Here is a 27,026-nt window from a genome sequence, read left to right as displayed (position 1 = left end):
TTATGAAAAACTGCAATCCTTGTAAGGTATTGCTGCATTTTGTTTTAGAACATAGAACATAGAACATTACAGCGCAGTACAGGCCCTTCGGCCCTCGATGTTGCACCGATCAAAGCCCACCTAACCTACACTAACCCACTATCCTCCATATACCTATCCAATGCCGCTTAAATACCCATAAAGAGGGAGAGTCCACCACTGCTACTGGCAGGGCATTCCATGAACTTACGACTCGCTGAGTGAAGAACCTACCCCTAACATCAGTCCTATATCTACCCCCCCTTAATTTAAAGCTATGCCCCCTTGTAATAGCTGACTCCATACGTGGAAAAAGGTTCTCACTGTCAACCCTATCTAACCCCCTAATCATCTTGTACACCTCTATCAAGTCACCCCTAAACCTTCTTTTCTCCAATGAAAACAACCCCAAGTGCCTCAGCCTTTCCTCATAGGATCTTCCTACCATACCAGGCAACATCCTGGTAAACTTCCTCTGCACCCGTTCCAGTGCCTCCACATCCTTCCTATAGTATGGCGACCAAAACTGCACACAATATTCCAGATGCGGCCGCACCAGAGTCTTATACAACTGCAGCATGACCTCAGGACTCCGGAACTCAATTCCTCTACCAATAAAAGCCAGTACACCATATGCCTTCTTCACTGCACTATTTACCTGGGTGGCAACTTTCAGAGATCTGTGTACATGGACACCAAGATCCCTCTGCTCTTCCACGCTACCAAGTATCCGACCATTAGCCCAGTACCCCATCTTTTTATTACTCTTACCAAAGTGAATCACCTCACACTTAGCTACATTGAACTCCATTTGCCACCTTTCTGCCCAGCTCTGCAGCTTCTCTATATCCCGCTGTAACCTGCCACATCCTTCCTCACTGTCTACAACTCCTCCGACTTTCGTATCATCCGCAAACTTGCTCACCCAACCTTCTAACCCTTCCTCCAGGTCATTTATAAAAATGACAAACAGCAATGGTCCCAAAACAGATCCTTGCGGAACACCGCTAGTGACGGCACTCCAAGATGAACCTTTGCCATCAACTACTACCCTCTGTCTTCTTCCAGCCAGCCAATTCCTAATCCAAACCTCCAACTCACCCTCAATGCCATATCTCTGTATGTTCTGCAGTTGCCTACCATGGGGGACCTTATCAAACGCCTTACTAAAATCCATATATACCACATCTACCGCTTTCCCCTCATCTACCTCCTTAGTCACCTTCTCAAAGAATTCAATAAGGTTTGTGAGGCACGACCTGCCCTTCACAAAACCATGCTGACTATCCTTGATCACATTATTCTTATCCAGATGTGCATAAATCCTATCCCTTACAATTCTCTCTAAGACTTTGCCCACAACAGAAGTGAGACTCACTGGCCTATAGTTACTAGGATTATCCCTACTCCCCTTCTTGAACAAGGGAACCACGTTTGCTAGCCTCCAGTCCTCTGGCACTACTCCTGTAGACAAAGAGGACACAAAAATCAAGGCCAATGGCTCTGCAATCTCCTCCCTTGCTTTCCAGGGAATCCTAGGATAAATGCCATCAGGCCCAGGGGACTTATCTATTTTCACCCTTGCCAGAATTTCCAACACCTGTTCTCTACATATCTCAGAGCCATCCATTCTACTTATTCGTGCCTCAGTATTCATATCGACAACAATGTCCTGTTCCTGAGTGAATACTGACGAAAAGTATTCATTCAGTGCCTCCCCAATCTCTTCAGCCTCCACACGCAACTTCCCATTACTATCCTTGATTGGACCTATTCCTACCCTAGTCATTCTTTTATTTCTAACATACCTATAGAAAGCCTTAGGGTTTTCCCTAATCCTGCCAACTAAGGACCTTTCATGCCCCCTCTTTGCTGCTCTTAGCTCTCTCTTCAGGTCCTTCCGGGCTTCTTTAGAAAAACACTGTACACAAGTTTTAGTTTCCACTATAACAGTGTACATTTGTAAAAGTCTTATTCTTCCATGGGATATGGCTACTGCTCGCAAAGTCAGCATTTGTTGCCATTCTCGAGGTGGTCTCTGAGGGCAGTTAAGACTCAACCTCATTGCTGTGAGTCTGGAGTCACATGACAGCTATTTTCCTTCCCGACACGACATATGTGAATCAGATCAGTTTGTACAACAATCCACGATAGTTTACTGCTTGCCATTACACCCAGTTTGAAGGAAGAAGATGTGATCTAAGACTCGCATCTTAAACCTCAACAAGTGTCACTATACAGACACAAAAGCTGAATTGACTGCAGTGAACTGGATTACTAGGCAAAGGGATAGCTCAGTAGAGACCAAGGTGGCTGATTTTTTATGGTGATACTTCAGAATACTCAGAATAAATATATTCCTACAAAATATTAAATTTTAAAGGGAAGATCCATTATCTTTCATTGACAAAGGAGTTTAGGGAAAATATCAAATTTAAGAAAAAACGCATAGAATAGCAATTTATTCTCAAAGCTGAAGTCACTGCGGATACTGTAAATCAGGAGTAAAAACAGAGGTTGCTAGAAAAGCTGAGCGGGTCTGGCAGCACCTGTGAAGAGAAATCACAATGAACATTTCAGCTCCAGTGACCATTCCTCAGAATAGCAATTTATTGTCACTTGTATTTATGAAAACGCAGTGAGATGTGTATAAGTTGCCACAATTTGGTGCCATTTTAATGAAACAGCAATTATGAAAAGAACTAATTGAGACAAAGTTAGGATGAGGTTCATCTTTTGTTCCCTCCACACCACCTGGATTTCTGGATTGGCCGCAGAATGCTGCCCAGGAGGCCCCCAAAGTGAGGATTTCTAGACCGGATCCACCACACTGCCACCGCCGAACCTGACACCGAAGCCAGTGCATCACTACCATGGTAAGGAGGGAGAGACCAGATCCACAAGTCACTGATGCTGAAGCCGTTAGTTCCTGCACTGTCATCATAACCACGGGGAACGCACCAGACCCACCATCCTGCCACTGCTATAGCCACAGCTGAAACCGCTGCATTGCTGCCAGGAGGGACTGACCAGACCCACCGACGGCGAAGCCTTTGATAAAATCACGGCCAGTTTTGCCACGAGTACTGAACATCCAGATCCACCGCACTGCCACCGCCACAGTAAGCCCTCACAACAATCTTCCCCTGCAGTAATCCTAGAAAAGAAGGTGAACATTGAAATAAAAGAGAATTGGATAAACAAAACAAAAAGAGAAAGAAAAAAGAAGAATGCGTCCAGCCAGGCGAGCAGGAGCATATAGACACAGAGCCCAAACACTTCCCACGCTGCTGTCACCACCATCTTAAATGACGAAGAATTGCCGATCAAATGATTCATATGAAAATAAAGAATTGACAGGGAAGAACTAAAGGATTAATCAGAAGTAAGAATTTAGAGTATGGGAGAAAGCTAGCTAAGAGTTTAAATATGGTTAGCAAATGCATCTATATTTAAAAGACCCACCAATGACGAAGCCTTAGATAAAGCTATGACCATCATGGCCACAAGGAATGAACATCTGGATCCACCGCACTGCTATTGCTGCAGTAGGCCCTCCCAACCTTCTTCCTCTACTGTAGTCACAGAAGAGGGAAGACACAAATAAAGTGAGTGTTGTTCATCTAGTGAGTTAGCATGAGGAGTTATGAGTTGATAATAATGGCAGATGAAATGAATAAATTGCTTCTGTCTTTATTACAGAGGATACAAAATAATTCCAGGCACAGCTGTAAACAGGAGGTGGAGGGAAATAGGAGCTTAATGAAATTATAATCATGAAAGCTGTGGAACTGAGAAAACTGATAGAGATATGGGTTAGCAAGACCCCAGGTCCAGATAGACTTCACCATTGGGACTTAAGAGATGTTGTTAGTGATATTGTAGATTCAGTGGTGTTAGATTTCCAAAATTCCCTGGATTCAGACTGGATTCATTTCCACCAGACTAGAAAGTAGTAAATATAGCCCTCTATTCAAGCCGGGCATTAGACAGAAAATAGGTAGCTATAGGCAAGCTAGCTGGACATCTGTCATGGGGAAAACGTTAGATTCAATCATTAAAGAGATATAGCTCCAAACATTTTAAAAACTCCAAGGTAGTTGGTAACAGCCGGCATGGTTTTGCAAAAGGCAAATCCTGTGTAATCAATGTATTGCTGTTCTTTGAAGATGTAACATGCACTGTGAATAAATTGAGCTTACTATACTTGGATTTCCAGAAGGTACTTTTGTCTATAGGTTGTTCAGAAAATGGAAGTTCATGATGTGGGGAGTGACATGTGAGTATGGATAGAAGATTAGCTGGCTGGCAGAACACAGAGAATTTTTTTTTAGATTTACTTACAGTATGGAAACAGGCCCTTCAGCCCAACAAGTCCACACCGACCCACCAAAGCGCAACCCACCCAGACCCATTCTCCTATATTTACCCCTGCATCTAACACTATGGGCAATTTAGCATGGCCAATTCACCTAACCTGCACATTTTTGGACTGTAGGAGGAAACTGGAGCACCCGGAGGAAACCCACGCAGACACGGTGAGAATGTGCAAACTCCACACAGACAATTGCCTGAGGTGGGAATTGAACCCAGGTCTCTGGCACTGTGATGCAGCAGTGCTAACCACTGTGCCACCATAGAAGTGTTTTTTTTTCCCCTGATTGGCAGGATGTGACAAGTAGAGATCAAAGCAATCTGCACTGGGGCCTCAGCTTTTTACACTTCCCATTGATGATCTCGATTATGGAAATTAAGGCATTGTGGCTAAAATTGCAGGTGACACCAGTGTAGGTAGAAAGGTATGTTGTGAAGAAGAAATAAGATGTTTGCAAATGAAAATAACAAGTTGAGTAGGCAAATATCTGACAGATGAAATTTATTATGGGAAAATATCAAGTTTGTTCGCATTTACAAGAAGAACATTAAAGTAGAATATTATTTAAACAGAGCACAATTGTGGAATTCTAAGGTGCAGAGAGATCTAGGTGTTGTTTTTCAGAAGACACAAAAAGTTAGTATGCAGATACATATGTAATCAAAAGACCAATGCTGTCCTTTTTTCTGAGAGGAATTGAACACAAAAATAAGGATGTCATGCTTCAGTTAAAAAAGCATTGATGAAACCACATCATGGATACTGTGTGCAGTTTGAATTTAAGGAAGGACATAAATACACTGTAGACAGTTCACAGAAGTTTTACTATATTGGTAGCTGGAATGGGGTTTCTTATGACAGACTGGGCTTGGTTCCGCTGGAGGTTAGAAGAGAGAGGAATAATTTTATTGATGTGTATAAAATGGTCTTGACCAAGTGGATGTTGAAAGGATGTGTCCTCTTGACTGTCAGTCCAGAAGTAGATGGCACTATCTTAAAATTTTAGAGGTCACCCATTTAAGGACTGACGTAAGGAGACATTCTTTTCTTTTGGGGACTTGTGAATTCTTTGGGTCGGGAGAGGCAAATATTTCTAAGGCAGAATTGGATAGATTCTTGTTATGCAGTAGACTGCCATTGGAATTCAAAATGCAGCCATAATCTTATAGAATGGTGAAACAGGCACAGGGGAACCAAATGAACTATTTGTAATTCATATGACTAGTTTTCATTCCAATTTCTTTGATTTATTAATTGAATTACTTTGCAAGAAGAATCTAAGTTTCCAGCTGATGAATCTCTGCCCTGCAGATTATTAACTTGGTCCTTTGGGTTGGTAGTTTACAAATGTCTGATTATCATGGGTTCTCTACTTTGTTTTGTGTTGATGCACTTGGATCAATACTGATTACCTAATCCGAAATGTCTTCTCAATTCCAATACAAAGAATTAAGCATGGACATGTTTTAAAGAAAAAAGACATTGTTTGAGGGTATAAAGCTCCCAAACCTCATTGTCAAGTTGAAACATGGATGAGAAACCTTCCCACAGAAGTGGTGGGGAGATAGTCTTACAAGCTCCCTCTGACACATGTGCACATTCAGATTACCAGAGAGAAAAAAACACATGGGTCAAGAGAAAACAGCAACCTGATCTTTGTTCACAATATCTGAAGGTTTCTCCTGGACTCACCTTTTTCCAGTTATTTCTACTAGTTCGAATGTGGAGGTGCCAGGGATAGACAAAGTCAGAAGTCACATGACACTAGGTTGATTTGAAATCACAAACTTTTTAAGTGCTGCTCCTTCATCTGACCTCATCTGATGAAGGAGCAGTGCTCCACAAGCTTATGATTTCAAATCCAGCTGTTGGACTATAACCTGGTGTCATGTGACTTCTGACTTTTTCCACTGGTTTGCAAAGAGCACAGGGTGGGTGTATAATTTATGGAAGGTCTCAGGTTCCAATGTTTGTTGAAGGAAAGATAAATGGATTTTCTCAGGTTTAAAGTGGTTTATTGTGGAGAACTGAGAAAGAGTTTATTTGGCGGCTGAGGATCTGCTGGTTTCTCCTCTGGTCTGACTCCCTGAAACAAAACAAAGAATTGTGACTGCTGGATACCCAAAACAAAAACAGAAGTCGCTGGCAAAATTCTGGAAACATCTGTGGGAAGAAAGCGGAGTTAACGTTTCAAGTCCAGTAACATCAGAAGAGTCTTGAAGATAGTGATTAATATCAGGTACACATCCACTGGTGTCCACCTCCATTGCCTTATCCATAAGTTCATCATTCATTGTCCACAAGCAAGGAACATGAATGTTATCATACTGTTCCACCACTCTATATGGCTTGATACAAAAGTTCCAATACATCTGTAAAAGCATATTTGCTGGAAAGGTGGCTGTACAATGGTCAAGTATGAGAAACCAGGCTGACATTCAACTTGCACTGGTGACCGTAGTCCTAATGGATCATAGGCCTGCTCTCTCATTTAGAGAGAGAGAGAAAGAACTGGTGGTGAATTTAACCTGAGGGTCATCATGCCCGAGAGAAGGGGAAAGATTGAGAATGAGAATCCTTCATGGTAACTTCAGCCAGAGTGGAAATGGAACACATGCTTTTGGATTAGGTTAGATTAGATTCCCTACTGTCTGGAAACAGGCCCTTTGGCCCACAAGTCCACACTGACCCTCCAAGGAGTAACTCACCCAGGCCCATTCCCCTACCCCTGACTAATGCACCTAACACTATGGGCAATTTAGCATGACCAATTCACCTGACTTGCACATCATTGGATTGTGGGAGAAACAGAAGCACCCAGAGGAAACCCACACAGACACGGGGAGAACGTGCAAACTCCACACAGACAGTTGCCTGAGGCAATGGCACTGTGAGGCAGCAGTACTAACCACTGAGCCACTGTGTCACCCTTAGTATCATGCTGTATTGCAAGCCAGCTATCCTGCCAACTGAGCTAACTGAATCCCACCTTGGAGTGCTCTATTTCTGCATCCCACGAAGAGTTACAAAGGAACATAAATTCTTCAGCTTGGATTTTACAGTCAGTGAAAAAAGCTAACCTCAAAGAAAGCAATAATTGTGCAACATGAACCACACCATTCTCAATAAGACCAGTGACCTCAGAAGAATGGACTATACAGTTCAATAATCCTTGAAACAGTAAAGTCACCATTGTCAGGCAACGTGCAATAAAAAAACTCCAGGCAAACAATAAAACCCTGTTGTTTCTCAATTGGAAGTCTGGTTCACCTTTAAGGCACAGATCATGAATGAAATGTAAAAGGCAGCCCTGGTTTTACTTTGATCTTGAATAAAGTAAAAAAAAATCCAATGTAGTAGAATTGGCTGCAAGCTTGTTAAAACTGTGCAGTTATAGGCAGCAATTTACTGCTTAAATACAGGATTAGGCTTAAATAGACAAAATCTTGATTGCAAAAAATGGTCACCTATGACTTTCTGAAGTGACAATTTTGTTTAAAATGCATCGGATGTACAGGCGAAAGACTGATTAAATACTTAAATTGAACCGTGAGATGGGAACCCATGGTGATTCATCTGATAAAGCTTTGGGATAAATAGGTAGCGAGAATATAAATTAGCTAAATTGCTTGACAGACTGAATATGACAGTAAAGTTTATATTACTCAAGCCTTAATGGTATTTTGCTGTGAATAATTTCTTCATTTCATTTTTGAGGCTATCCTTTAAATAGAAAAAAACAGAAGTTAAACTGTCAACCAAGCACATGCAAAATTATGCGCGTTTGTTAAAATTGTTTCTCGTGGATTGATCTGGGGGAGAGACTTTTGACACTAAACTTAAACTGCCAAGTGTTGCACTGCAGCAGAAACAGCAAGGACAAAAATTCAGATGGTTTTTGGACATTTTATATTTCTATACACACAGAAGACACCCAGAAACCTGTCCTCCTTAAAGATCTTAGAAAGGAAACCATGTTCTTGGAACAAAGACAAAAACCTAAAATCGTTAGAGAGTTGGATTAAGCTAACAGCAGTGAGGCTGTATTTGGCTAGGAATAGAACCTTGGAATCTTAGCAACAAGAAAATCTGGAATGAAAGGGATGGCATGGTGGCACAATGGCTAGCACTGCTGCCCCACAGCGTCAGGGACTCAGGTAATCTCCGAACATCCACCTCACATTTCACCCTGCCACCCAGCTTAGTATCATCTGTATTACTGCTATCCAGATGTGTCGTAATTTCATCCTTTATAATAGACTCTAACTGGTCTATAATTTCCTGCTTTCTCTCTCCCACCTTTCTTAAAAAGTGGTACAACATTAGCCACCCTCCAATCCGCAGGAACTGATCCCGAATCTATCGAACTCTGGAAAATAATCACCAACGCATCCACGATTTCTCGAGCCACCTCCTTCAGTACCCTGGGATGTAGACCATCAGGCCCCAGGGACTTATCAACCTTCAGACCTAACATTCTCTCCAACACCAATTCCTGGCAAATATAAATTCCCTTAAGTTCAGGTCCTTCAGCCACTGTTACCTCAGGGAGATTGCTTGTGACTTCCCCAGTGAACACAGATCTGAAGGACCAAATCAATTCTTCTGCCATTTCTTTGTTCTCCATAATATATTCCCCTGTTTCTGTCTTCAAGGGCCCAATTTTAGTCTTAACCATTTTTTTGCCTTTCTCATACCTAAAAAAGCTTTAACTGTCCTCCTTTATATTTTTGGCCAGTTTACCTTCGTACCTCATTTTTTCTCTGCGTATTTCCTTCTTAGTAATCCTCTGTTGTTCTTTAAAAGCTTCCCAGTCCTCCGTTTTCCCACTTATCTTTGCTATGTTATACTTTTTCTCTTTTAACTTTATATTTTTCTTAACTTCCCTCGTCAGACACGGCCTCCCATGCCTGCTCCTAGGATCTTTCTTCCTTTTTGGAATGAACTGATGCTGCAACTTCTGCATTTTACACAGAAATATCCGCCATTGTTCCTTGACTGTCATCCCTGCTATGGTATTGCACCATTGAACTTTGGCCAGCTCCTCCTTCATAGCTCCATACTTCCCTTTATTCAACACAAATATTGTCACTTCCGATTTTACCCTCTCCCTCTCAAATTGCAGATTGAAGCTTATTGTATTATGGTCACTACTTCCCAATGGCTCCTTCACTTCGAGGTCCCTGATCAATTCTGGTTCGTTGCACAATACAAGATCCAGAATTGCCTTCTCCCTGGTAGGCTCCAGCACCAGCTGTTCTAAGAATCCATCTCGGAGGCACTCCACAAAGTCTCTTTCTTGAGGTCCAATACCATCCTAATTCTCCCAGTCTACCTGCATGTTGAAATCCCCCATAACAACTGTAGTAACATCTTTGCGACAGGCCAATTTCAGCTCCTGATTCAACTTAACGTTGTTGAATAGGGAGACTGAGGGATTCAAGTACATAGTTCTTTGAAAGTTGCATCAGAGTTAGACAAAATGGTTAAGACAGTGTTTAACATGCTTGCCTTCATTGCTCAGACCACTGACTCTAGGAATCGGGATGTCATGTTGAGATTTCACAGAACATTGGTGAGGCAACATTTGGAGTACAGTACACAGTTCTGATCCTCCTGGTATAGGAGGGATATTATTCAGCTGAAGAAGATTCACCAAAAATTGACAAGGGTGTTGCTGGGCCTGGAGGGTTTGAATTATAAGCAGAGGCTGGATAGGCTGGGACTTCTTTCACTGGAGAGTAGAAGGTTGAGGGGTAACCTTATAGAGGTTTATTAAATCATGAGGAGCACAGATAATGTGAATAGTAAAGGTCTTTAGGCTGGGGGAGTTCAAAATAGAGGGCATATTTTTAAGGTGAGAGGAGAAAGATTTAAAAGGGATCTGAGGGGCAAATATTTCTGAGAGAGTGGTTCATATGTAGAATGAACTGTCAAAGGAAATGGTAGATGCAGGTACAATTAAAACATTTTAAAGATATTTGGACAGGTGACAGGGATGTAGGCCAAATGCAGGCAAGTGGGACTCGTTTAGTTTGGGAAACTTGGTCACCTTGAATGAGTTGGACCACAGGTTGTGTTTATGTGCTGTATAACTCTGACTATATTCACATTATACATTAATGGGCTGGATGAAAGAACTGTGGGTATTATTGCAAAGTTTGCAGAAGGCAGAAAGATCGGTGGAGGGATAGGAAGTGTTGAGAGAACAGGGGAGCTGCAGAAAGTCTTGAACAGGCCAGAAGAGTGGGCAAAGAAGTGGCAGATGGAATACAGTGTGGCAAACTTTGGGTAGGTAGAATAGTGGCACGGAGTATTTTTTTCTACGAGAAAGGTCTTTGGAAATCTGAAGCACAAGGGGATTCAGACGTCCTCTTTCAGGATTGACTTATGGTTAACATGCAGGTTCAGTTGGCAGTAAGAAAGCAAATGCAATGTTAGCATTCATTTCAAGAGGCCTAGACCCAGGTGTCACAGGCATGGAAGGTAATGCTTGGGTTTGTCGGAGCCTGTCTGCTCCAGGCCAGCGACATCACTTTCTCCACGTACTTTTCTTTTTTTTTCTTTTTCTTCTACCTTTCATCTTCATCTTCAAGGCTGGAGCATTGTTGGTGGAGCAGTGGCTACAGTGTTGTTGTTGTGGATTGGGACTCCTGGCAGTGGTGGCAGTAGGCCCAGAGCCTGGACCTTTGGTGGCAGTAGGCCCAGAGCCTGGACCCTTGGTGGCAGTGCCTGCAGTGGGGTCTCCTTGGGCCTCGGTGGTGTTGTTGCTGTTCTAGGAGCGGTGCCCCTTGAGGACCAGAATATCTCACAGACACTTTGCAGGAGGTCTGAAGCCCCTGTGCTCGAAGCTCCAATTTAAACAGAAGACGGATTCTTATTTAACTAATTACTTTTTATCTTTATTGTAACTCACAAAATGGCACCATATAGTGGTGACGAAAAGCTTTGCACTGTATCTTCAAGATAAATGTGACAATAAATCATTCATTCATCCAACTGCACAGCTGAGGCTGTATAAGGCTCTAGGAGACAGTAAGGACTGCAGATGCTGGAGCTCAGAGTCTGAGGAGCAGGAGAATCGATATTTCGGGCGTAGTTGCTGCCTGACCTGCGTGTTTTCCCAGCATCACACTCTGGATTCTGATCTCCAGCATCTGCAGTCCTCACTTTCTCCTAGTTGATTTCAACCTTACTGCGAAACCTCTTCCAAGGATGCCTGCCTTGAAGAAGTTCTCCTCCTCTCTCTACAAAGATCTCAGTGCGTCCCTCTCTCACTGTATCGCTTACCCCAACCCCTCCCATTTCTCTCTCAGCCTGACCCACAAGCCTCATTCCTGATGAAGGGCGTATGCCTGAAACATTGATTCTCCTGCTCCTCGGATGCTGCCTGACTGGCTGTGCTTTTCCAGCACCCATATAAGGCTCTAGTCAGACCACAATATCTTGAGCAGTTTGGGACCGGGATGCAAGGAAGGATGTATTAGCATTGGAGGGTGTCCAGAGGCAAGAATGATCCCGGGGATGAAGAGCTTATCATATAAGGAGCAGTTGAGGACTCTGGCTCTGTACTCAATGGAGTTTAGAAGGTCAGGGGTCTCTGATTGAAAGTTAGAGAATACTGAGAGACCTGGATAGAGTGGACATGGAGAATATATTTCCACTCATAGGAGAGACAACGATCCGAGGGCACAGCTTCAGAATGAGGGGACAACCATTTAGATCTGAGTTGAGTAACTTCTTCAACCAGAGGGAAGTGATTCTGTGGAACTCATTGCTGCAGAGGGCTGTGGAGGCCAAGTCATTGAGTGTACTTAAGACAGAGATAGATAGGTTGTTGATGAGTAAGGGGATTAAGGGTTATGGCTAGAAGGCAGGAAAATGGTTTGAGAAATATATCAGCCATGATCGAATGGCAGAGTAAACTCAATGGGTCACATGGCCTAATTCTCCTCTTGTGTCTCATGGTCTCTTGTGTCTACATGTGACTCTAGACTTTCAGCAATATGGTTGACTTTTAAGTACCCACCAAACCATTCAGTTCAAATGCAATTCGGGAATGGACAACCAATTTACCAGGGACATCAGACCCCATGAAAGAAAAAGAAATCAAGAAATTGATATCATTGGGAGTCAAGTGCAAAACCTTTCACAAAATGGAATTGTACCAGGCAGTTGGTTGAAGCTGTTGGAAGGCCAATCACTGCAGCTCAGGAAATGATGGCAAAAGTTCCGAAAGGAAGTGTCCTTGGCTTGAACCTCTTCTATAGCTCCTTCAATGTGACCAGGATTGAAGCTGTTCCCTGTTGACCCCACAATCTCCAGCATTGTTCTCAGCTCCTTTGATAATAAACCTTTGCTAGCTTATGGCAGGATGAGGGACAATAGACAGGCCCCGAATGGCAAATAGCAGATCACATTTAGGTGCATAGCTGTCCATCTGAAAATGAAAAAAGGTCAGTCACTTCCTTGTATCCTCTGTAAGCTCTTCATCCCCGGGATTATTCTTGTAAACTGCCTCTGGTCACTCTCCAATGCTAAGACTTCCTTCCTTGGGACCCAAACTGCTCAAAATATTAACCATCATTATTTGGAGTGTATATGTATATATTAATCTTGATTGGAAAGGTACACCTGTAGGCTAAATAATCACTGTAACAAGCATATATTCTAGCACTACAATGTAAGTTTCATGTTATCCTTTTGCTATTTGATAAATACCATTCCCAACAAGAACAAAATCATTATTAAAAATAAACTACTGTTTAATAATCCTTGAAGCACTAAAGCTATGCAATAAAATATTCAGGGAAGCAACAAAAGCACAAAACTTAATGTTGTTTCTCAGCTGGAGGTCCATGTAGCCTTAAAGGCACATTTAAGGCTAAATGACCAACTGTATCAGCACTGAATAGGATTGCAGGTTGGATATTCTGTGATAAGTGACCCCTCAAAGTCTCTCCGCAAAATCGTCAAGGTTCAAGTCAGAATTGTGATACGGTATGGCAGCCACATCAAAACTGCAGGGGCTGTGTGTCATCTTGACAGGTACTCTCTTCGGTATCCAGCTCCTTCGCCACTGGCACAAAGTGGCTGCTCTGCTCGCTAACTATCAGATTACTGCTGCACTTTATCAAGTATACATTGGCTGCATCTCCCAAACACCATGAGCCCTGCTAATGGCAAAAAGAGAGTCAAGCTGTCACAGGAGTATGATCACTTTCAGGTTTGCCTCTAAGTCACACAGAATCCTGATTTGAGAATGTAAGGTCACTCTTGAGAGAAACCCCCAGTGAAATATACCAAAATTGATGCTTATTCAATTTCTGGTAAAATATAGCCCAAAGTCTCCATATGTGTTAGGAATCACAAAACGGAAAAAAAAATAAAATTAATTTGCCCATTCCTGAATTGCTATCCTCTTCATATCGAGATATTTTCCAATGCTTTTATGCAATGCGATAGTTGAATTTTATGCTCTTTTATGTTCAGAAAGAACTCTGCATTTCTGGCTGGACGTTCCAGTTCTGGTTCCTGCAGAAATGTAGAGAATGTCTCAGTCAGGAGAAAGCAAACCATGCTCTTTCCTATAAGGCAGGCGTTTTTTTTATTCTGTGACTGATATTTCCAGCATCACAGACAGGCATGTTCACAACTCCTAAGTATATAAGGCAAGGGCGAGGTTGGGTTACCGTCTGGGTAGAGTACCAGGTGGAGTCAATGCCAAGTGTTTTAGGTGCCATCTGGGAAGTGGCCATGTTGACAGGGTTAGTGCCAAGGGAGCTGAAAATGTGTTGCTGGAAAAGCGCAGCAGGTCAGGCAGCATCCAAAGAACAGGAGAATCGACGTTTCGGGCATCAGCCCTTCTTCAGGAATTAGTGCCAAGGGAAGTGACTGAGGGTTTAGAGTGGTTTCGGTGGGTAGTTATTCTAATGGTATCCATAATAAGATGGCTGATACTGTGTTGGCAAGAGTGTTGTGAGGGTGCGAGTGACATTTCCCAGTGAAATAGGCTGATGTTGGGCCCTGGAGATGAAAGGTAGGGAGAAAGGTGTGTCAGAATCAAGGAGGGGAAGGGGATTTGTGAAGTGCAATAAGTGCAATGGGGGGGGCGTGTTTTAGATCCTGGAGTTGTGCAAAGATGAGGGGTGATATTGGATCTGATAATGGAGTGGCTGGTGTCTGGTCAGGTTCTGGGATGGGGGTTGCAGGTTGGATACAAAGGGTCTGGGTGAGGTGAAGTTGGAGGTGAGTGCTTTAGATTTAAGGAGTGTAGTCAGTTAGTGTTTAACCAAGAGTTAGACCAGGTTTTCAATTGTCTATCTTTTCATTGATAACTATTAACATAGCTGCAGCAGGAATCCTCCAAATTCCCTGATTTAAATGGATACTTTCAGAGAGTTTCCAGTGCAGGGGAGTTGCCCACTGGAATGTCTAATTTCCTGGAAAATCCCCTCAGAGTCTGCCACATTGGGGATTCTGCATGGTCCTGCTGTGTAACTTACATCCACCTTGTAGAAACAACTCTCCAGCCATCGCAACATCTGAACATTCATAGAATTCCCACATTGTGGAAGCAGGCCATTCAGCCTCTCGAATCCGCACTGCACCTCTGAAGACCATCCTAACCAGACACACCCACTCATCCTATTCTGGTAACCCTGCATTTCCCATGGCTAATCCACCTAGTCTGCACATCCCTGGACACTATGGAGCAATTTAGCACGGCCAATCCACCTAACCTGCACATCTTTGGACTGTGGGAGGAAACTGGAGCAGGTGGAGGAAACCCACGCAGACACGAGGAGAACATGTAAACTCCACACAGACAGTCACCCAAGGGTGGAATCAAACCCAGGTCCTTGACGCTGTGAGGCAGCAGTGCCAACCACTGATCCACCGTGCTGCACGCAGAAATGCCATTCTCACCTCTGAGTCATCGAGTCCCAGAGTCATAGAGATGTACAGCATGGAAACAAACCCTTCAGTCCAACTCATCCATGCTTACCAGATATCCTAAATTAACCTAGTCCCATTTGCCAGCATTTGACCCATATCACCCTAAACTCTTCCTATTTATGTGCCTTTTAAATATTGCAATTGTACCAGCCTCCATTACTTCCTCTGGCAGCTCATTCCAGACATGCACCACCCTCTGCGTGAAAAGGTTGCCCCTTAGGTCTCTTTTATATCTTTCCCCTCTCACCCTGAACCTATGCCCTTTAGTTCTGGACTTCCCCACCCCATGGAAAAGCCTTTGTCTATTTATCCTATCCATGCCCCCATTATTTTATAAACCTCTATAAGGTCACCCCTCAGTCTCTGATGCTCCAGCAAAATAGGCTGCACCCTATAGTTCAAATCCTCCAACACTGTCAACATGACTCTCCGCATATAATTGGCAGTGAAATACCTGGGACTGTGAAAGATACTGTACACAATAGGTCTTTCTTGTGATCATCCCAGTAGTCAGCTGAAGAAAATGATAATGGAGACATTGACAAATTGTAGCAATCAATTCCTCTCAATCTACTGTAAACCTAAATGTGGCACAATGGAAAGAGCCACTCTGTCACTCTGAGGCCTAAAGTCATGTGTTCCTCTTGAACTTCCTGCCTTACTATACATCAGGTCTAAAACTACCCCAGTGTCAGATGCCTATATTATATCATCTGAAAGAAATCAATCTCATTTGAGTGAATCAATACTCACTGCTTCCAGCATCTCCCTTGGGAGCCTGTTCTATAGACGGACCAGTTTCCTCACTGAAATATTGTTTCTGCAGATTAGTCTTGATTTTACGAAGTGCCCTCCCCCCCACACACACACCAGAACCTTCTTTGAGTACATGCAGTAAGTTCTGGTTATGATGTTCTGTGCAAGATGGAATAGCTTGTCATAGTCTACGTTATCCAGTCCCTTTAGGCTCCTACAAACAGCAATCATGTTGTTCACAGATCCGTTCAGAATGCTGAATTGAGTATTTGAAGAAATTGGCATGGTGTAGCAGGCCTCAAATTGCATTGAAGCTGGTGACTCTACATCAGCGACACTGTTTTCAAGGGAGAATTGAACAGTCTGCAGGTGTCCAGTTTGCCAGCTTCAGTCAGACAGAAGGTGCTGAAAATAACATTGTCACCATTATGAAAATTTAAATCTTCAGATATTCCGCTTCTCAATTTTTTAAAAAACATTCCACCCACTTTCTTCTCCTCAAAACAGATTATTTATTATTTTTTGGGAACACGAGCCTTTGCTTCTAAATATAATACGTTTGCAGGCATTAATAATAAACCTTGCAAGAATTACACTATGTTGTGCATTCCTAACACAGATGGAGTGCAATGTCATGTGTTAAGTGATGATCTGGATCATTTTGTCACTGTCTGTTCTATATATAATGTAAATATGTACAAGCACAATCAATGATGGAAAGCTAATTAAACTCTCAAGCAAAACTTCACTTACTTAGAACATAGAACATAGAAAAGTACAGCACAGAACAGGCCCTTAGACCCACGATGTTGTGCCGAGACTTAATCCTAATGTAAAATATAATAATTTATCTACGCGCCCCTCAACTCACTGCTATCCATGTGCATGTCCAGCAGTCACTCAATTGTCCCCAATGACTTCGCTTCCACCACCACTGCTGGCAAAGCATTCCAGGCATTCACAACTCTCTGTGTAAAGAACCTACCTCTGACATCTTCTTTATACCTTCCTCCTGATACCTTCAAACTATGACCCCTCGTACCAGTCAATCCTGCCCTGGGGAAAAGTCTCTGGCTATGACTCTATCCGTTCCTCTCATTATTTTGTACACCTTGATCACGTCTCCTCTGTCCCTTTAGAAGAGGCTCCTCTGATGTTTAATCCTGCAACAATGACAAAGTGCACACAAATCTTGCAGGTTGAGTCAGGGAACAGACATATTTGAAGTTACAGTCCTTGTTACATTTGTCACATTGAAATGCCCAATATTCTATAAGGTCCACCTTTCTGAGCTATTTGTTTCTTATCAAGATCTTCAACTGTGGCAGAACTTTCCCATGTCATAGGTTGACTGGAATGATACCAGGAATGAGGGTTTTTAGATTCAAGCGAAGAGTCGAGAAATTGGGCTTATTGTCCCTGGAACAGAGAAGATTAAGACATGACCTTGTTGAGGTGCCTAAGATTATTAATGATTTTGACAGAGTAAAGAAGGGTGTTCTGTTTCCATTAGTCAATAACTGGTAGTCACAATTTTAAGATTGTCAACAAGAGAGTTAGGAGTAAAATGAGCAGACACTTCTCAGAGAGTTATTAGGACTTGGAATCACTGCCTGGGAGAGTGGTGGTGACCGATTCCATAGGAAATTGCAAAAGAGAGCTGAATTTATATTTGAAAGCGATGAATTTTGAGAGCTATCGAGATGGGGCTGGAGGATGGGATGAGCTGGGTAGTTCTTTTGGGAGCCAGACACAATGGGTCAAATGGCCTCCATCTGGACTGTAAAATGCTGTTCTATTCTACGTTCTCGTGCAGTTAGTACATCACTGGAGAATACATAGTCCTTCTGTAAGCTGTAGTTGGTAAACTTTGCAATCAGCACTGAATCAACTTCATCTGAAATTTCTCACTGCATGGCTTAATGCATTTTTAAAAATCCAATTACACCTCATTAGCATGGCAGGTCTAAGTTCGCTGCAGTTCAGTAATTCAGAAAGATTGTACTCTGCAAGGACTTCAACAGTGCACCCTGTGGAGGAACAAGGGATCACTGTCAGTAATGTCTGAACCTCTGTGTTGAATTGTCCAGATCAGAAGTTGCTGACAATTTTGCCATCAAGATAACTGCAAATTCTGGGCTATTCATCAGACTTTTGAGATGGGTATGTCATGTCTTTTTGGAGGGTTGGTGTGGATTGATGGGCCAAATGGCCTGCTCCCACACTGTAGGGATTCTGTAATATGATGTCAGCCACCTTGCTCTTACTTTCTCAAGCTCCTTTATTCTCCATCAGGATTTCACTGATCCAGGGGCAGGCATGATGGGCTGGCACGGTGGCTCAGTGGTTAGCACTGCTGACTCACAGCACCAGGGACCCAGGTTTGATTCCAGCTTCAGGCGACTGTCTGTGTGGAGTTTGTACATTCTCCCTGTGTCTGCATGAGTTTCCTCCAGGCACTATGGTTTCTTCCCACAGTCCAAAGTTGTGCGGGTTAGGTGGATTGACCGTCCGAAATTGCCCATAGTGTAAAGGGTTATAGGGAAGAGGGCTGAGTCTGGGTGGGATGCTGTTTGGTGAGCAACGTAGATTCAGTGAGGCAAATAGCCTGCTTCACAGTGGAGGGATTCTATGATTATCATTTATTTCAGTCACTCATTGGAAGTGACATAGGACATGGAATAGACTATCCAAACCCTTGAACCTGTTCATGCCACGGTAAAAGATGTTTATTTCAAAGTCCCTCTCTTTCTCTCTCCAAGTGCTTTGGTGGAGAGAAAGTGCTTGTCCATGTACATTTTAACTTTCTGATGCAGGGCTCCCCTCACCAATTCTCCTCATTGTTGATGAAGAATGACACTGGAAAAAGCAGATCGGGTCAGGCAGCATCTGAGGAGCAAGAGAGTTGATGTTTCAGGCTGGAGCCTTCTTCAGGGAAGAACTCCCAGAATTACTTTCTGCAGAAGTCAATATAAAAACTGAATGGACATCAAGGATTTGCCATTTTTTCCTGAGGTCCAAATCACACCCAGTAACAGCATTCAATGTGAAGTTGATATTAGAAATAGATCCAACCTTGGGATGAAAAAGAGACAATACCTGAATCAGGTCTTCGAATGAGATAAATGAGGATGACTGAGCCATTGTCTGCTTGTTCATCATGCTGCCTGAGTCACACTTTGTGGATTGCACCTTCTCAAATACAAATTTGTTTCAGTTTATCAGCTCCCATGTTTAGTATTGGTGACATAGGAGTAACTTACAATGAATACAACAAAGCTAAAGAAAAATGAAAAATGGACAATTTACAAACAATTTTCTTTTTTTTAGAAAAGGTGCAAGTTAAAACCAACAAAATCCCAAAAGAATGTTTTAGTTTTGTCATATTGAATTCTCCAAGTAGGAACAGGAGTAGGGTTTGACCTCCAGTGAGTTCCAGTTGTTCTTTTTCAGAAACTTATGTCTGGTCTGTGTAAAAGTGATCTTTGGCACATTGTAAGTTGATGCCTCATCCTGAGCTGTGTCCATGGCTGTTTTTGTCAGTAGTGATTTATCATTGTCTTCCATTCTCAGCGTCAGAGTGAGGAGGCAGGTATCAATTCCAACAGAGCCAGAACAGTTCTCAAACAAGAGACAATAGGTGCAGGAGTAGGCCATTCTCCCCTTTCGAGCCTGCACCACCATTCAATACGATCATGGCTGATCATCCTTAATTAGTATCCTGGTCCATAACCCTTGATTCTACTATCCTTGAGAGCTCTATCCAACTCTTTCTTAAATGAATCCAGAGACTGGGCCTCCACTGCCCTCTGGGGCAGAGCATTCCACCCAGCCACCACTCTCTGGGTGAAGAGGTTTCTCCTCATCTCTGTCCTAAATGGTCTACACCATATTTTTAAGCTGTGTCCTCTGGTTTGGCACACATCAGTGGAACCATGTTTCCAGCCTCCAGAGTGTCCAATCCTTTAATAATCTTATATGTCTCAATCAGATTCCCCCCTCAGTCTTCTAAACTCAAGGGTATACAAGCCCAGTCGCTCCAGTCTTTCAGCGTAAGGTAATCCCGCCATTCTAGGAATTGACCTCGTGAACCTACGCTGCACTCCCTCAATAGCCAGAATGTCTTTCCTCAAATTTGGAGACCAGAACTGCACACAGTTCACCAGGTGTGGTCTCACCAGGGCCCTGTACAGCTGCAGAAGAACCTCTTTGCTTCTATAATCAACTCCTCTTGTTATGAAGGCCAGCATGCTATGAGGAGAAAGTGAGGACTGCAGATGCTGGAGATCAGAGCTGAAAATGTATTGCTGGAAAAGCTCAGCAGGTCAGGCAGCATCCAAGGAGCAGGAGAATCGACATTTCGGGCATGAGCCCTTCTTCAGGAAGGAGCCCTGCTGCGTCTTTCCAGCAACACATTTTCAGCATGCTATTAGCCTTCTTCACTACCTGCTGTACCTGCATGCTTACCTTCATTGACTGGTGTACAAGAACTGTACTGCCCTTTACCTAAATTGATTCCATTTAGGTAGTAATCTGCCTTCCTGTTCTTGTCACCAAAGTGGATAACCATACATTTATCCACATTAAACTGCATCTGCCATGCATCTGACCACTCACCTAACCTGTGTCCAGGTCACCCTGTAATCTCCTAACGTCCTCCTCACATTTCACCCTGCCACACAGCTTAGTATCATCAGCAAATTTGCTAATGTTATTACTAATACCATATTCTATATCATTAACATATATTGTAAAAAGCTGCGGTCCCAGCACTGATCCCTGCAGTACCACACTGGTCACTGCCTGCCATTCCGAAATGGAGTCATTTATCATTACTCTTTGTTCCTGTCAGCCAACCAACTTTCAATCCAAGTTAGTACTTTGCCCCCAGTACAATGCGCCCTTATTGTACTCACTAACCTCCTATGTGGGACTTTATCAAAAGCTTTCTGAAAGTCCAGGTACACTACATCTATTGGATCTCCCTCATCCATCTTCAGAGTTACATCCTCAAAAAATTCCAGAAGATTAGTCAAGCATGATTTCCCCTTCATACATCCATGTTGACTCTGACCTATCCTGTTACTACTATCCAGATGTGTCGTAATTTCATCCTTTAAAATAGACTCCAACATTTTTCCCACCACTGAGGTCAGACTAACTGGTCTATAATTTCCTGCTTTCTCTCTCCCACCTTTCTTAAAAAGTGGTATAACATTAGCCACCCTCCAATCCTCAGGAACTGATCCTGAATCTATCGAACTCTGGAAAATAATCACCAACGCATCCACGATTTCTCGAGCCACCTCCTTCAGTACCCTGGGATGTAGACCATCAGGCCCCGGGGACTTATCAACCTTCAGACCTAACAGTCTCTCCAACACCACTTCCTGGCAAATATAAATTCCCTTAAGTTCAGGTCCTTCAAATCCTTGCTTCCTGCACCAGTTCCCCAACCACACATTCAAGTCCATTATCTCCCTGTTTCTGGCCTCACCAGCCCGAGGAACTGGAATCAAACCGGAGATAACCACCCCGGACGTCCTGCTTTTCAGCCTTCTTCCTAGTTCTCCAAAGTCCCGCTGTAGTATGTTCCTCCTCTTCTTCCTGACATCATTTGTGCCGACATGTATCACCACCTCTGGCTCTTCACCTTCGTCCTTGAGGATTTCCTGCACTCTGTCTGTGATGTCTTTGACCCTGGCACCAGGAAGGCAACACACCAACCTTAAGTCCCGTCTGCTGCCACAAAAACCCCGGTCAGTTCCTCTCACTATGGAGTCCCCTATTACCATGGCTCTGTGCGATGTCCGACTCTTCCGCTCTGCTTCCACGCCAACTTTTGATTGACAGACCTGGCCGCCTCGTGGACTGGCAGTGTCATCTGTCTCTACTGTTTCCAAAAGATTCAACATGTTCCTGACAGGTACTTCCCCCGGCGTCTCTTGCACCTGTCTCCTCTCTACATTCCTCATCGTCTGCTCTCTTCTGCTCTCTTCTGGTACGGTCAGTGTAATCACCTCACTGAAGGTCTTGTCCAGAAAGATCTCGTTCTCTCGGATGATGAGTCTATGGTCCTCGAGTTCTTTCATCAGCACTGCAATATGCTCTGTCAGTAGCTGAACGTGCACACACTTTCCACACTTATACGAGCCAGACACACCAGAGTCGTTGACCTCCCACATCAAGCACGTAGCGCACTGAACCAGCTTGGCAGTCATGTCTTCACCCTCTTCAACTGTGGCGTAATCACTTCACTCAACCTCCTTGTCAAAGACTCCTGAGCTAAAGCCTCACTCTTCAATCCACAGGAACTTCCTTGGACCCTCTTTTTGGGGCAAGTCTGTGGACTTTCAATTTAGGTTAGAGGAGGAGGGTGGGAGGGAGGCCCTACTTTGTAGGACCTGGGGTCTAGAACACACCCACTCAAGTAACAATCACTTACCTTCCCGACCGGCCTTGCGTTCCGACTTTACTTCCGCCCAGCTCCCGCCGCTCTCTGCTGCGAAAAGACCAGTTCTCATTCTCTTTATTCTGAACCATGCACCCACCAGCTATGCCCAGACTGGGTTCTGCAACCGCCATTCAGCTCCTGACCTCATTTCAACCTTGGTTCAACCATGGACGAAGCTGAATTCCAGAGGTGAGGTGAGAATGATAACCTTTGACATCAAGACCGCATTTGACTGAGTGTGTCATTGCGGAGCCCAGGTAAACCTGGAATCAATGGGTATCAGAGAATAAACTCTCCACTGGTTGGTGTCAAACCTAGCACATAGGAAGATGGCTGTGGTTGTCAGAGGTTAGTCATCTCATCTCAAGTACATTCCTGCAGGAGTTCCTCAGGGTAATGTCCTAGGCCCAACTATCTTCAGCTCCTTCATCAATGACCTTTCCTCGATCATAAGATCAGAAGCGGGGATGCTCATCGATGATTGCACAAAGTTTAGCACTACTTATGACACATCAGATACTTAAGCAGTGCAGGTTGAAATGCAACAAGATCTGGACAATATCCAAGCTTGGGCTGACAAGTAGCAAGTAACATATCACACAAATATCAGGCTATGACCATCACCAACAAGAGACAACCTAACCACTGCCCCTTGAAATTCAATGGTGTTACCATCACTGAATCCCCTACTGTCAGCATCCTGACAGTTACCATTGACTAGAAACTCAATTGAGTTGGCCGCATAAACACATTGGCGACAAGAGCAGGTCAGAGGCGATGAATATTGCGGTGAGTAACTCACCTCCTGACTCCCGAAATCCTGTTCATCATCTACAAGGCACAAGTCAGTGGTGTAATGGTGTACTCCTCACTTGCCTGGATGGGTGCAGCTCAACAACACTCAAGATGCTTGACACCATCCAGGATAAGGAGTCACTTGAATGGCACCCCATTCATAAGCATCCACTGTTTCCACTACCGACACTCTGTAGATAGTACACACTGCAGCTACTAAGTCTATTGTAGAAATTCATCACAGGTTCTTAGTCAGCATCTTCCAAACTCATGACCACTTCCATTTTGAAGCACAAGGGCAACAGATCCATGAGAACACCACCACCTGCAAGTTCCCTTCCAAGCAACTCACTATCCTGACTTGAAAATGTATCACCGTTCCTTTAATGTTGCTGGTCAAAATCCTGGAATTCCTTCCCTAAGGGAATTGCGGGCCAACCCACAGCACAGGGACTGCAGCTGAAGAAGGCAGCTCACCGCCACTTTCTCAAGGGCAACTAAGTGACAGGCAATAAATGCCAGCCCAACCAGCGATGCCCATGTCTCATGAATGAATAAAACACAACTTAAGTTTGCTGGCGACAGCATTACAATATTGCTTTAATATCCCCAGTATCTACCTCCCTTTCAGACAGACTGTTTATCTTGTATCTCTGATATTCTGGATTAGTGAGCTCATGAAGCTCTTCATTGTCAGCAATTTTCCTCAAGTTGCCTTCAAGTAATGGAGCCCAAATTCTTTTGCACCTGCTAGCAGCAAGAGTGGTTTCTAATTGAACCTAATAGTTTGTCTCACTGTTTAAATTAGAACGACCTTTAATTTCCTGACCCTCAGGGCATATACTATTTCTCAAGGTATTATCTAATCTCTCATAATAATTCAGTCTCTCCATCAGAAGCATTAATTTGGAGAAGGTTCTTTGAAATTGTTCCAGTCTGGATGTTCTCTTTTGTTGCCTTGTGAAAGTACGTGTTAGATTTTGGTAACTTTACATCGATGGATGGGTTGTGAGTATCACTGGTAAGGCCAGGATGTGTTGTCCATTTGTAATGACCTTCAGGTGGGGTGAGCTGCCTATTCTGACCATTTCAATCTGTGTGCTGAAGCAACTCCCACAGTGCTGTAAGAGAGGCGTGACAGGAATCCAGGACCAGTAGTAGTGAAGGGAGTGTTACATCAAAATTAGAAAAGTGTGTAACTGGGAGAGGAACTTTGTGGTGGTTCCATGTGTCTGTTACCCTTGTCCTTTTAGACAGTAGAGGTCTCGGGTTTGGAATGTGCTCTAAAGGAATCCATGGTGAGTTACTGCAGTGCATCTCATAAATGGTTCTCACTGCTTCCATTGTGTGTCGATAATGGAAAAATAAGTAAATGTTTAATTTGGTGGATGTGGTGCAAAGCAGTAGCTGCTTTACTTTGGTTGGTGTTGAGTTTCATGAGCATTGCAAGAGCTGCACTCATTCAACCCAATGGGGAGTATTCTGTCACACTCCTGACTTTTGTATCTTGAAGTTCTGGAGAGATGAGGGGTGTATTACTTGGTGCCAAACACCAAATGTATTATGGACTTGAACTCTAATATCCATAGACTAAGCTCTATACATTAAGAAGGCATTCTCATATGAATATATCCTGCTATTTGTATGTCCTAGCTATAGTATGAAAAGACACTAAAATCTATCCTTTCTCAAGCCAAATCTAATCTCCTGTTCATAACTTCAACAAACAATTTACAACACAGATTATTACAACTAGGGTTAGGAATGACTGATAGTCTGAATTTTTTACATCTTCATTTTTTAAATTTGGTCCTATGACCTGTAATGCTGACTATTTATTTATTTACTTTTCTGATCTTCTTTTGCTTCCTAAGAGTTTGATCATTAGTATTTGTACCAAGGTACCTCTCTATCTAAGATGGCACTATAATTCAGCAACTGTAATTCAGCAAAGGCCAACCTCCCATCTATAGAATCCATCTACCAGGCCCGCTGTCAAGGAATGGCCGACAGCATTCTCAAAGATCCATCCCACCCTGGCAATGTTTTTCTACAACCTCTCCCATCACAAACTCTTAACATTCGCCTGTACCTGTGCTTTTGTTTTTGTTGCTGTTTACCTATTATTTATTTATCTATGCTACTTAATTCTGTGATCTGCCTGTATTGCTCGGTACACGTGACAATAAATTCAATTCAATTCAATTCAACTGTACACTTTTCACTGGACTCATTTGAGTACATGTGACAATAAAGCTAATTCACTCATTTGGCCTACTGTGTCTGCGCAGCTCTTCAGTGCCATTCTCCTGTCTTCTCTGTGTAACTCTTCACCTTCTTCCTTTTCAAATAATCATCTCATTCCCTTTCGAACACCTCAGTTAACCTGCTTCCACCACACCCTCAAGAAGTGCATTCATACTCACTCTGACTAGGATTTTCCTTATATTAGATTTGATTCTTCCCAACTGCTTTAAATCTGTGCCTTCTTGTTCTCAATTCTATTGTGAGTGGAAACACGTTCTCCTTATTGACTCTGTACTTAACCCGTATGGGCCCCAGCTGTGCCTGTCTCTTTGTTGGCTACGTAGAGCAGTCGATCTTCTGTAATTACACTGGCACCACTCCCCACCTCTTCCTCCGCTACATTGATGACTGCATTGGTGCCACCTCGTGCTCCCGCGAGGAGGTTGAGCAATTCATCAACTTCACCAACACATTCCACCCTGACCTTAAATTTACCTGGACTATCTCTGACACCTCCCTCCCCTTCCTGGACCTCTCCATCTCCATTAATGATGGCCGACTTGACACCGACAGTTTTTACAAACCCACTGACTCCCACAGCTACATCGATTACACCTCTTCCCACCCTATCTCCTACAAAAATGCCATCCCGTATTCCCAATTCCTCCACCTCTGCCGTATCTGCTCCCAGGAGGACCAGTTTCACCATAGAACACACCAGATGGCCTCCTTCTTTAGAGACCGCAATTTCCCTTCCCACATGGTTAAAGATGCCCTCCAACGCATCTTGTCCGCATCCCGCACCTCCGCCCTCAGACCCCACCCCTCCAACCGTAACAAGGACAAAACACCCCTGGTGCTCACCTTCCACCCTACCAACCTTCGCATAAACCAAATCATCCGCCAACATTTCCACCACCTCGAAACGGACCCCACCATCAGGGATATTTCCCTCCCCACCCCTTTCCGCCTTCCACAAAGACCGTTCCCTCCGTGACTAGCTGGTCAGGTCCACGTTCCCCCCCCCACCCTCCCATCCTGGCACCTTCCCCTGCCACCACAGGAACTGTAAAACCTGTGCCCACACCACCTCCCTCACCTCCATCTAAGGCCCTAAAGGAGCCTTCCACATCCATCAAAGTTTTAACTGCACATCCACCAATATCATTTATTGTATCCGTTGCTCCCAATGCGGTCTCCTCTACATTGGGGAGACTGGACGCCTCCTAGCAGAGCACTTTAGGGAACATCTCTGAGACACCCACACCAATTAACCACACCGCCCTGTGGCCCAACATTTCAACTCCCCCTTCCACTCAGCCGAGGACATGGAGGTCCTGGGCCTCCTTTACCGCCGCTCCCTCACCACCCAACGCCTGGAGGAAGAACGCCTCATCTTCCGCCTCGGAACACCTCAACCCC

At 43.7% G+C, this 27,026-nt stretch overlaps 1 protein-coding gene across 6 annotated transcripts in view; it reads left to right on the top strand.

Moving 5' to 3' along the window:
- dpp6a (dipeptidyl-peptidase 6a) overlaps positions 1-27,026 on the top strand; it is a 1,516,786-nt gene that overhangs the window by 1,040,715 nt on the left and 449,045 nt on the right. The window lies entirely within an intron of this gene.

Source organism: Chiloscyllium punctatum, chromosome 8 (genome assembly GCF_047496795.1).
Source record: "Chiloscyllium punctatum isolate Juve2018m chromosome 8, sChiPun1.3, whole genome shotgun sequence".
Classification (NCBI taxonomy): Eukaryota; Metazoa; Chordata; class Chondrichthyes; order Orectolobiformes; family Hemiscylliidae; genus Chiloscyllium; species Chiloscyllium punctatum.
This window is presented reverse-complemented; position numbering and strand designations above follow the sequence as displayed.